The 13,002-nt window shown below is 39.9% G+C and overlaps 1 pseudogene; it reads left to right on the top strand.

Moving 5' to 3' along the window:
- The first annotated feature begins 10,663 nt into the window (after nt 1–10,663).
- On the top strand, nt 10,664–11,205 carry LOC134738016 (peptidyl-prolyl cis-trans isomerase A-like; annotated as a pseudogene).
- Nucleotides 11,206–13,002: the final 1,797 nt, after the last annotated feature.

The following is a 13,002-nucleotide window of genomic DNA, read 5'->3' as shown; positions in this document are numbered from 1 at the left end:
ATATATATTTATATATTATATTATATATATTTATTATATATATTTATATATAATATATATTATATATAATATAATATATATTTATATATTATATATTATATAAATTATATAATATATATTATATATTATATATTATATATAATATATATATTATATAAAATATATTATATAAATTATATTATATATATTATATATAATATTATATATAATATACTATATAATATATATTTATATATATTATATTATATATAATATACTATATAATATATATTTATATATATTATATATTATATATTATATATATTTATAATATATATTATATATTATATATTATATATATTTATAATATATATTATATATTATATATAATATATATTTATAATATATATTATATATTATATATTTATAATATATATTTATATATTTATTATATATATTTATATATTATATTATATATATTTATTATATATATTTATATATAATATATATTATATATAATATAATATATATTTATATATTATATATTATATAAATTATATAATATATATTATATATTATATATTATATATAATATATATATTATATAAAATATATTATATAAATTATATTATATATATTATATATAATATTATATATAATATACTATATAATATATATAAATATATATTATATTATATATAATATACTATATAATATATATTTATATATATTATATATTATATATTATATATATTTATAATATATATTATATATTATATATTATATATATTTATAATATATATTATATATTATATATAATATATATTTATAATATATTATTATATATTATATATAAATATAAATATATATTATAAATATAATATATATTATAAATATATAATATATATAATATATTTATATAATATATTATATAATATATATTTGTAAATGTATTATATATAATAAAAATTATATATAATAAAAATTATATATAATAATTATATATAATAAAAATTATATATAATAATTATATATAATAAAAATATATAATAAAAATTATATATAATAAAAATTATATATATAATAAAATTTTATATATAATAAAAATTATATATATATATATATAATTTTTTTTTTTTTTGAGACTGAGTCTCACTCTATTGCCCAGGCTGGAGTGCAGTGGTGCGATCTCGGCTCACTGTAATCTCCACCTCCTGAATTCAAGCAATTCTTGTGCCTAAGCCTCCAGAGTAGCTGGGATTACAGGTGCCCGCCAGCATGCCCAGCTAATTTTTGTATTTTTAGTAGAGACGGGGTTTCATCATGTTGGCCAGGCTGGTCTTGAACTCCTGACCTCAAGTGATCCGCCTGCCTCAGCCTCCCAAAGTGCTGGGATTACAGGCATGAGCCACTGCACCTGGCCAGTTTATATATATAATATATATACATATAAAATATATAATGTATATACTTTATATATACTTTTAAATATATAAATATATATTTTAAATATATTATAAATATATATATAAATTTAAATATATTTTTAAATGTATATTTTTTTTTGAGCTGGAGTCTCACTCTGTCACCAGGCTGGAGTGCAGTGGCACGATCTCAGCTCACTGCAACCTCCACTTCCCATGTTCAAGCGATTCTCCTGCCTCAGCCTCCTGAGTGGCTGGGACTACAGGCGTGTGCCACCATGCCCGGCTAATTTTTGTATTTTTAGTAGAGACGGGGTTTCACCATGTTGGCTAGGATGGTCTCAATCTCTTGACCTCGTGATCCACCCGCCTCGGCCTCCCAAAGTGCTGGGATTACAGGCGTGAGCCACCGCCCCCGGCCCAGTTTTTATATTTTTTAAGTGGCTACATTTTAAATCGTTATGTAAGTATCGACAGAATCTCAATTTTGCCTCCTGGGCCCTAAAGAGTAAAATCTTCACAATCTAGTTCTTTACAAAAAATGTTTGCTGATCCCTACGTGAACCTTTAGCAATATTTGCATTTAAATATTCCAGTCTGGTCTCAGCTGTGCCTTATCGTTTCCTGAGCCTGTTGGGGTTCATTTGGTAAAAGGGGAAATGGCACAGCCTATAACAGCCATTTGTAGCAGAAGCAACTGTCATGAGACCTTCAGGAAGACCTCCTGACAGCCTTACCGGACACTCTTGTAACAAGATTCTCTTAATACAATCAGTACAATGTATACACTTTGTCAAATTCTCTTACACCTTCAATTTAAAGTCACAAGTATAAAATCAATTGCACATTTTAAATTGAAATTGCAAGGTAATCTGTGAGATTCCCTACGAGGATAATTTCTTTCTTTACTATTACACTTCGCATGAATAGCAGACACACACAGATTGTCTTACACTTAATGGTTAGTACTAAAAATATTAGTACTATGGGTTTGATTTAGCTCGTCGTTTCTATATTTAACTCTAAACCTTCCGGAGTTACATGATCATATAACAACAGATTTACTCAGATGAGCTGGGTAATTGGATGATGAAAAAAAAAATCAGGACATTAATGAGATTGTTTATCTTGAAGAGATCTGAGACTGGGACCCAGGACTAGGGAGCTATACTAGGCTGGGTCCCAAAACTGATACCCCAAAACACAGTGCTTTGACATGCTGAACTGAAGAAGAGGCCACATCTCTCTGACTTTCCTCCCATCTTCCTATCTCTCAATCCTCTGTCTCTCCCGAAGCATAGGATGAAGTTGTTCTCTGAAGTTCTTTGTCTGCCTAAAGTCTGGATCCACCAAAAAAGAAAACAATTACCTCTGGTCCTTTCCTTAAGTTTTCATTAACTGAACTCATTGCAAGAAGAAAGACTGAACTTGGTCCATACACCTGGATAGATTTTGTCACAAACCACTGTTTGCTCATTGGGCCCAAAAGAGTTTGTCCCAGGCCATTGTATATTTCAATTCCATTGACTTCCCCTGAAAATCATTTACTGCCTTCCTAAATCATCCACATTTCCCCATCTCCCTTTCACTCAAGAAGAGGATATATAATCATCTGTACCCTACTGCATGGTGAGGAAATCACTCTGTGATTTTCCCCCATGTACATTAATAAATTTGCCTGGCATTTCTCCTATTAATCTGCCTTTTGTGAATTTATTTTCAGCGAGGATTCAGACAGCAAAAGATAAGTTTTCCCTTGGCCCCCTACAATTTTTTTTTCTTTTCTTTTCTTTTTGAGACAGATCTCATTCTGTCGCCCAGGCTGGAGTGCAGTGGCGCCATCTCGGCTCACTGCAACCTCCGCCTCACAGGTTCAAGCAATTCTCCTGCCTCAGCCTCCCGAGGAGCTGCAACTACAGGCATGTGTCACCACTCTGGCTAATTTTTGTATTTTTAGTAGAGACGGGGGTTTCACCATGTTGGCCAGGCTGATCTCAAACTCCTGACCTCAGGTGATCTGCCTGCCTCGGCCTCCCAAAGTGCTGGGATTACAGGCATGAGCCACCATGCCGGCCCCCTACAATTATTATATGCCCCATTTTTATAGAGAAGTTGTGTCTGATCCATCAGCAGGGACTTTGAGGAGGGTAAGCCTTTCTGTTGTAATTGAGTTTTGCTACCTTCATCCCTGGGCATTTTTTCTGCCAGTTATACTCTTCTCCAATTTGTTCATGTTATTTCTTTCTTTCTTTTTTTATTTATTTATTTTTTGAGACAGAGTCTTGCTCTGTCACCCAGGCTGGAGTGCAGTGGTGCAACCTCCATCTCCCAGGTTCAAGTGATTCTCCTGCCTCAGCCTCCCGAGCAGCTGGGACTACAGGCGCATGCCACCACACCCGGCTAATTTTTGTGTTTTTAGTAGAGACAGGGTTCCACCATACTGGCCAGGCTGATCTCGATCTCTTGACTTCGTGATCTGCCCACTTCAGCCTCCCAAAGTGCTGGGATTACAGGCATGAGCCACCAAGCCCAGCCTTCTTTTTAACTTTTTTTTTTTTTTTTTTTTTTGAGGCAGAGTCCAGCTCTGTCACCCAGGCTAGAGTGCAGTGGCATGATCTCTGCTCACTGCAACTTCTGCCTCCCAGGTTCAAGCGATTCTCCTGCCTCAGCCTCCTGAGTAGCTGGGATTACAGGTGCGCACCACCATGCCCGACTAATTTTTGTATTTTTAGTGGAGACAGGGTTTCACCATGTTGGTCAGGCTGGTCTTGAACTCCTGACCTCATGATCTGCCCGCCTCAGGCTCCCAAAGTGCTAGGATTACAGGCATGAGCCACCATACCCGACAGGTGCAAGCTCTTAAAGAATTGACCTCTTTCATGTATGTGTCCCCAAGAAAGCTAATGGAGGATATTCTTCCCCAGAACTAAGGAAGAAACTGAAAAATGGGGTTCAGGAAATAAGAGACCAGCAAAGGAGTTTGGGGAAAGGAATTCTCAAGATGACACTGAAAAGAATTCTCAGGACAGCTGGGCACAGGTGGCCCATGCCTGTAATCCCAGCACTTGGGAGGCTGAGGCAGGAGGATTGCATTTAAGCTCATGAGTTCAAAACCAGTCTGGGCAACACGGAGAGACCCTGTCTCTACAAAAAAAAATTTTTTTAATTAGCTGGGGATGGTGGGAAGTGCCTATAGTCCCAGCTACTCAGGAGGCCGAGGCAGGAAGATCACTTGGGCCCAGGAAGTTGAGGCTACAGTGAGCTGTGATTGCCCCACCGCACTCCAGCCTAGGCAATAGAGCGAGACCTTGTCTTAGAAAAAAAAAAAACCAGAAAGAAATCTCAGGACAACAGCAACCAGACCAGATTGGAGAAGGAGTACAAAGAGATCCTGGAAATACATTGCCAATAAAAAAAAAATGAAACTGATACATCACCTGATGTTGGTGAAAATATTGATACTTTATACTTCTAATGGAGAATTTTGAAGTGAATTAGAAATAGGTACCCAGAAAATGAAGCTAATTTTTTTTTTAATGAAGGCAACTGTCAATTCCAGGAAAAAACAGGGAGTGATATTTTTAAAAAGAAATATAATCATAGTATACTATACGGCACAGTTATGAATAACATTTACAAAGTCAGAGTAATTAATACCATATATTGATTTAACAAAAAATGTGACGTAATTATAATGAAATGATAGTGAGGAACTCTGTGTGTTTGTGTGAATATGTGCAAGTGTGTGTGAGGATGAGTGATAGGAGTAAAGAGTAAGTCTTTACTTAAAGTAAAGAGGATGTTTCTGTAGAGACATGATATCTCTATAGAGATGGCAAAAGAAGAAAAGAAATAACAAATAAAAACACCATAAGAAGCAACTGAAAGAGTTTAAAGTAGTTGCCTCTGGGCATTGGGGTTGAGTAATGGAGAAGGATGAAGCAGATAACTGTTCTTTTCATTGCAAAAGCCCTGTAGAATAATTTTATTTTTAAGAATATAGGGCCTGGCATGGTGGCTCATGCCTGTAATCCCAGCACTCTAAGAGGCCGAGACGGGTGGATCACTTGAGCTCAGGAGTTTGAAACCAGCCTGGGCAACATGGTGGAACTCCATCTGTACCAAAAAAATACAAAAATTAGCCAGACATGGTGGTGTGCCTGTAGTCCCAGCCACTTGGGAGGCTGAGGTGGGAGCATCACTTGAGCCCAGGAGGCAGAAGTTGCAGTGAGCCCAGATCATGCCACTGAACTTCAGCCTGGGTAACACAGTGAGACTATGAATGTGTATAACTTTGTTTTTTTTTTAAATTTAGTTTTATTAATGAAAGAAATATGCCTTAATGTTTCTTCTTGGCCACTGTCACTGGCTAGCCCTTCTCATTCTCTCTATAAATCTCTAAATAGTGGATGCCTCAGGGCTCTATCATGAGTCCTTTCTCTTCTGAAAGCATATACTCTACCCAATGGTCTCACCTAGTTCTAGGGCTGTAAACACCACCCGACAATTGCACACTTCTTTTGTTTTTGTTTTTGTTTGAGACAGAGTTTCGCTCTTGTTGCCCAGGCTGGAGTGCAATGGTGTGATCTTGGCTCACCGCAACCTCCACCTCCAGGGTTCAAGCGATTCTCCTGCCTCAGCCTCCCGAGTAGCTGGGATTACAATCATGCGCCACCACACCCGGCTAATTTTGTATTTTCAGTAGAGACAGGGTTTCTCCCTGTTGGCCAGGCTGTTCTCAAACTCCTGACCTCAGGTGATCTGCCCGCCTCGGCCTCCCAAAGTGCTGGGATTACAGGCATGAGCCACCGCACCTGGCCAACAATTGCACACTTCTATCTCTAGACCTGCTCTGTTTGCTACTCCAGACTCACATATCCAGTGGCCTATTTGACACCTTCTCTTAGATGTAACTAGGCAACTCAAACTTAGTACACCTAATAGAGCCTCCTACTTTTGTCCCCGAAGCTTGTTCCTTTTCTAGTCTTTCTTGTAGTAAATGTCACCATCAGCTATTTGAGCTCAAACCAAAAACCAAGATGTCATCTTTAATTTTTCCTTTGCCCTTATCAATATCCACCCTGTATGTCCTGCTGTCTCTGCCTTTAAAATGCATCTCAGGGCCGGGCGCAGTGACTCATACCTGTAATCCTGGCACTTTGGGAGGCCGAAGTCGGTGGGCTACTTGAGGTCAGGAGTATGAGACCAGCATGGCTAACATGGTGAAACCCCATCTCTACTAAAAATACAAAAATTAACTGGGCATGGTAGCACGCACCTGTAATCCCAGGTACTCGGGAGGCTGAGGCAGGAGAATCATTTGAACCCGGGAAGCGAAGGTTGCAGTGAGCCGAGATCGTATCTCTGCATTCTGGCCTGGGCAACAGAGTGAGACTCCGTTTAAAAAAAAAAAAAAAAAAAAAAAAAAAAGAGTTATTTATCCTCTTTATAATTCTCAGTTTCCTTAGAAGTAAAATAAATAGACATACTCATTTCAGATGGTTTTTTTAGTAAGAATTAAAGGAAATAAATGGAATAATTTAGAGTGCCCTGTGCATAAGAAACATTACTATCATTATTATTACCATCATCAGGATTATCATCATTCCACATGTCTCTTTCATCTTCTAAAGATCCACCACATGTAGGCAAAGCCAGTATCACTAAATAGTTGGGTATAAAATTAAAACCTTTAATACTTCTCAGTAGTTTTGTCCTGAGGTTTATACTCAGTACTTTCAATTAATTTGTATTGAACAATACAGTTTCAAAAATACGATATTAATAGCAACCTAATGGATACTTACTAATCATTATGGCCAGGTACATCTATAGGACACTAAAAAAAAAAAAAATCAATTCAACATGTTAAAAAAAATAATCAAGGCCGGGTGTGGTGGTTCGCACCTGTAATCCCAGCACTTTGAGAGGCCGAGACAGGCAGATCGCTTGAGCTCAGGAGTTTGAAACCAGACTTGGCAAGATGGCAAAACACAGTCTCTATCAAAAAAAAAAAAAAAAAAATTAGCTGGGCATGATGGCACACACCTGTAGACCTCAGCTACTCAGGAGGCTGAAGTGGGAGGATCACCTGAACCCGGGAAGGCTTAGGCTGCAGTGAGCCGTATCGTGCCACTGCACCCCTGGGCAACAGAATGAGACTCTGTCTCAAAAAAAAAAAAAAAAAAAAAATTCAATCTGAACCCTAACTGGAATTGCCTGTATTATTTTTTTTAGCCCATCATTTGGCTAAATATTTCACTCTCTAACTTTCTGAGTTGCTGTCACACAGGTACTGCCAAAGCAAACTATCAGACTTGTTTATCATGGGCAAAATTTAAAGGACAAATTGTGACCTCCAAGAGAAGAAATAAATGGCTCTTTTCATGAAAAAGAATTTAGGGAACTGTAAGTGATCTGGGGCACTTCATGCTGAGAGGTTCAAGTATAAAGGGTACTAAACAGGTGGCTCCCAGGGGTAATTTTAGCCAGAGTGTTCTGCAGTGTGGCTTTTCAGAGTGTCAGGGAGGACAGTGCCCCAGCCTGTCACTGCAGAAACTCCCTCAAACATTCAAGTACATTCACAGAATAACCAAGGAGAGCAAAGCCAGAACTGACACTGGTTTAGGAATTGGACAATTGAAAGTTGCATGACCCTGTGAGGGCTGTGTTCTCCGTTCTTGGAACTTGCCCTAAGAACAGACTGTCATGCTCCATTTTTGCCTCTGATAAAGAGCATACAGGAGTTTAGCACAAGGACTCTGAACATAACCATGACATTTCCATCTGGTAATAGTGGAAGGGTCAGGGAAGCTGGCCAAGGCCTGAGGCTGGTGAAAAAAGTCTGAGCTGTTCTGACGGGGCCACAGCCATTTATGTCCATGGCTTTCAAACTCGTTAAACTGTAACCCACATTAAGAAATGCATTTTACATCATAATCCAGTACACACATATACACACAAACACACTACTGAGACAAACATTTCCAGAAGGAATACTTACTGTATCTGTAATGCACTGTATTCTTTATTATTCTATTTTATTTTTTGTTCATACTGTTCATAACCAACTAAAATGAAAATCCAGTGTGAAAAAAATACTGATTATAAAATTCCAATCAGGCTGGGCGCAATGGCTCATGCCTGTAATCCCAGCACTTTGGGAGGCCGAGGCAGGCAGATCACCTGAGGTCAGGAGTTTGAGACCAGCCTGGCCAAGATGGTGAAACCCCATCTCTACTAAAAATACAAAAAATTAGTCGGGGGTGGTGGCACATGGCTGTAATCCCAGCTACTCGGGAGGCTGAGGCAGGAGAATTGCTTGAACCTATGAAGCAGAGGTTGCAGTAAGCCAAGATCACACCATTGCACTCTAACCTGGGCAACAAGAGTGAAAATCCATCTCAAAAAAAAAAAAAAAATCCAATCAAACCATACTCTTTGTTTTTTTGTTTCTTTGTGTTTTTGTTTTGTTTTGTTTTGAGTGCAATCCCAGCACTTTGGGAAGCCAAGGCAGGCAGATCACTTGAGGCTAGGAGTTCGAGACCAGCCTAGGCAACATGGTGAAACCCTGTCTGTACTAAAATTACAAAAATTAGCTGGGTGTGGTGGTACGTGCCTGTAATCCCAGCTACTCAGTAGGCTGAGGCAAGAAAATGGCTTGAACCTGGGAGGCGGAGGTTCCAGTGAGCCAAGATCGTGCCATCGCACTCCAGCCTGAGTTACAGAACAAGACTCTGTCTCAAAAAGCAATAAATAAATAAATAGGTGTTCAGGTTGAGCAGCAGCTGACCCTCTGACAACTCATCTTGAGGCCTTATGCTGTTGAAAAATTCCTCTCCCAATGAGTGAATCAAAGGAGAGCTTCTGTTTTTATGTCAGACACAGCCACCTGTGACCTTGAGAGTGACTCGGTTTGGTCATCATTTGTTTGTTTTTGTGTAAATTTAACTACTATCTAAATAGCCATAAAATGGTTAAACAATAAATCCTCAGTGAACACACAGGGTCTCACTGCAAATTCTGCAGCTGAGGGCTGGCAGACCATGGAAGAGCAAGGAGTTTCTGAGAATTGGGAGAGTTGCCCTGAGACATTTGGTCAGGAAGATACCTTTTCCTTGTGCAAAGTCAAGAAAGGCGTTTAGGTCCATAAACCTATAGCACCTGGGGCCAGTCTGGCAGGCAACGTTGACAGAGTCTTTTCAATACAGGAGACAAGATCATCCCCAAAACTCATGCACACTTGTTCAAAAACATATCTTTTGGAACCAGGTAAAGGTGATGGTTGCACAACACTGTAAACACACTAAATGTCACCACGTTGTACACTTTAAAACCCGTAAATGGGTTGGGCACAGTGACTCACGCCTATAATTCTAACACTTTGGGCAGCCATGGTGAGCAGATCGCTTGAGCTCAGGAATTGGAGACCAGCCTGGGCAACACAGCAAAACCCCATCTCAACAAAAAATACAAAAATTAGCTGGGCATGGTGGCACATGCCTGTAGTCCCAGCTACTCTGGACGCTGAGGTAGGAGGATCGCTTGAGCCCAGGAGGTCAATGCTGCAGTGAGCTGTGATGGCGCCACTGCACTCCAGCCTGAGTGACAGAAGAAGAGCCTGTCTCAACAAAACAAAACAGTTAAATGTTATGCAAATTTCACCTCTCTCTCTCTCTCCATATATATATATATATAGAAATAAATATAAATATATATATAGAAATAAATACAAATATATATATATATATATTTTTTTTTTGGAGACAGTCTCACTCTGTCGCCCAAGCTGGAGTGCAATGGCATGATCTCGGCTCACTGAAACCTCCACCTCCCAGGTTCAAGTGATTCTCCTACCTCAGTCTCTAGAGTAGCTGGGTTTACAGGCATGCGCCACCACACCAGGCTAATTTTTTGTATTTTTAGTAGAGACGGGTTTTACCATGTTGGACAGTCTGGTCTCGAACTTCTGACCTCAAGCAATCTGCCGGCCTCGGCCTCCAAAAGTGCCGAGATTACAAGCATGAGCCACCACGCCCAGCCTATCAATATTTTTAATTAAAAAAAAAATATATATATATATATACACACACACACCACCAAAGCAATACAAATGTGACCTTTTTGGTTATTATTTGTTCTGGTTTTCTGGCACCTTGCATAGTCAAGGCAGAAAGGTTTTAGGGATTTAATTTCAAGAAAATGAAGATAGAAAGATGAATGATTGTGTAAATAGTGAAATAGCTGTAATTTTTTTTTAAATGGGCTTTTCAGTTGCTGCTGCCACCAGGAGCCTTGTACTATCAGCCACGGTCAACCCCACGGTGTTCTTTGAGATCGCCATCGACGGCGAGCCCTTGGGCTGAGTCTCCTTTGAGCTGTTTGCAGACAAGTTTCCAAAGAGAGCAGAAAACTTTTGTGCTCTGAGCACCGGGAAGAAAGAATTTGGTTATAAGGGTCCCTGCTTTCACAGAATTATTCCAGGGTTTATGTGTCAGGGTGGTGACTTCACACGCCGTAATCGCACTGGTGGAAGTCCACCTACGAGGAGAAATTTGATGATGACAACTTCATTCTGAAGCATACAGGTCCTGGCATCTTGTCCATGGCAAATGCTGGACCCAACACAAATGGTCCCCAGTTTTTCATCTGCGCTGCCAAGACTGAGTGGTTGGATGGCAGGCATGTGGTCTTTGGCAAGGAGAAAGAAGGCCTGAATATTGCGAAGGCCATGGAGCGCTTTGGGTCCAGGAATGGCAAGACCAGCAAGAAGATCACCATTGCCAACTGTGTTTTATCTTAACCACCAGATCATTCCTTCTATAGCTCAGGAGAGCGTCCCTCCACCCCATTTGCTCACAGTATCCTAGAATCCTTGTGCTCTCGCTCAGTTCCCTTTGGGTTCCATGTTTTCCTTGTTCCCTTCCATGCCTAGCTGGATTGCAGAGTTAAGTTTATGATTATGAAATAAAAACGAACAACCAAAAAAAAAAAAGGCTATTTCGATACAGCTTAGCAGATAGCTTAGAGCCAGGGTCCAGGACTAGCCATTGTTTCATTACCTCCTCCAAAGCCCTGGGGAACCCACCTCACCCACAGTCCCCTCTGAGTGTGATCAACAGTGGTTACACATGATCCATCACCCAGTCACACAGATAGGCCAAGGGAGACATGGATAGAGGCCTGAGGTGGCCTTGAGAACTCTGCCCTATAGTGGCCCCTCTGCTGGATGGTGAAGGCTGTCCCACAGGAACTCTTGGGACATTTGACATAAGGCACGAGTGAAAATCTGCTGATACAGACAAAAGCAGTAGAGTCAGAGGCAAAATATCTGAGTCCCTGTCATGGTGGAGACCCAGAGCAGGAATCCACAGTTGCCCAGTTCTGAAGAGTCACTTGCCAGGTATTGTGATGGTGCCACCAGAGTTGCTATCAGAGCAATGGGGCTACAAGTACATCCCAGACTACGTCCTGTATGGCCTAACCACGTGGCCTGAGACAACTTCCTGTGTCCTTTATTTCCCTATGTAGCCTTATAACTGGCCTTCATTCATGGAAATAACATGAGGATGTGCCTGCTCCTTGAAACCCTGAAAAATCTAATTTACATCTAAATGCCACAAAAGGAAGCCACTGAAAAGATTCTGGCCACATCCTCCTTCCCTAATGAAGGATTGGTGGGGACTCTCTAGAAGCCATTGGTAGGGCAGCTTATTTCTAATCCTCCTCTGTTGTGCCAGCCTCCACTATGGAAGCTGAAAATGTTAAATACTTCTTTCCCAGCTGGGCGCAGTGGCTCACACCTGTAATCCCAGCACTTTGGGAGGCCAAGGCGGGAGGATCACGAGGTCAGGAGATGGAGACCATCCTGGACAACATGGTGAGACCCCATCTCTACTAAAAATACAAAATACAAAATACAAAAATTAGCTGGGCATGGTGGCATGTGCCTGTAATCCCAGTTACTCGGGAGGCTGAGGCAGGAGAATCACTTGAACCAGGGAGTCGGAGGTTGCGGTGACCCAAGATCGCACCACTGCACTCCAGCCTGGCAACAGAGTGAGACTCCATCTCACAAAAAACAAAACAAAACAAAAAATCTTCTTTCCCAGCCTTTTTTGCAGCTAAGCATGGCCAAGTGACAAGTTCTGTCCAACGAGACAAACATGAAACTCTTGGGCAGCATAAGGAGGAGTGTTTGAGAAAGGCTTTACTTCTGTACAAAGAGAACAGGCCCAGGAGCAGTGGTCACTGGCACTGCCCCTTCCCCATTCTCGTGCCTTGAATACAAACATGGTACCTGCAGCTGTGGCCACAATCGCACTCTCACAAAGTGACAAGCATGTTAACAAAAGGCCCGCATGCTAAGAAAGGCAGGACTGAAAGAGAGAAAGAGTCAGGGTCTGATTGACATTGTCAGGCAGCTAAACCAATGCCAGCAACTTTCTACCTCCAGGCTTCTTGTTTCTTGAGAAAAAGACCACTTTAACTTGGTATCACTGCTTATGGTTTTCCTAACTGATAACACTGTATATGTAAAACTAATAACAAAATGTGCATCATAGGCTGGGTGCAGTGGCTCACACTTGTAATCCCAGCA

Source organism: Pongo pygmaeus, chromosome 14 (genome assembly GCF_028885625.2).
Source record: "Pongo pygmaeus isolate AG05252 chromosome 14, NHGRI_mPonPyg2-v2.0_pri, whole genome shotgun sequence".
NCBI classification, from domain to species: domain Eukaryota; kingdom Metazoa; phylum Chordata; class Mammalia; order Primates; family Hominidae; genus Pongo; species Pongo pygmaeus.
This window is presented reverse-complemented; position numbering and strand designations above follow the sequence as displayed.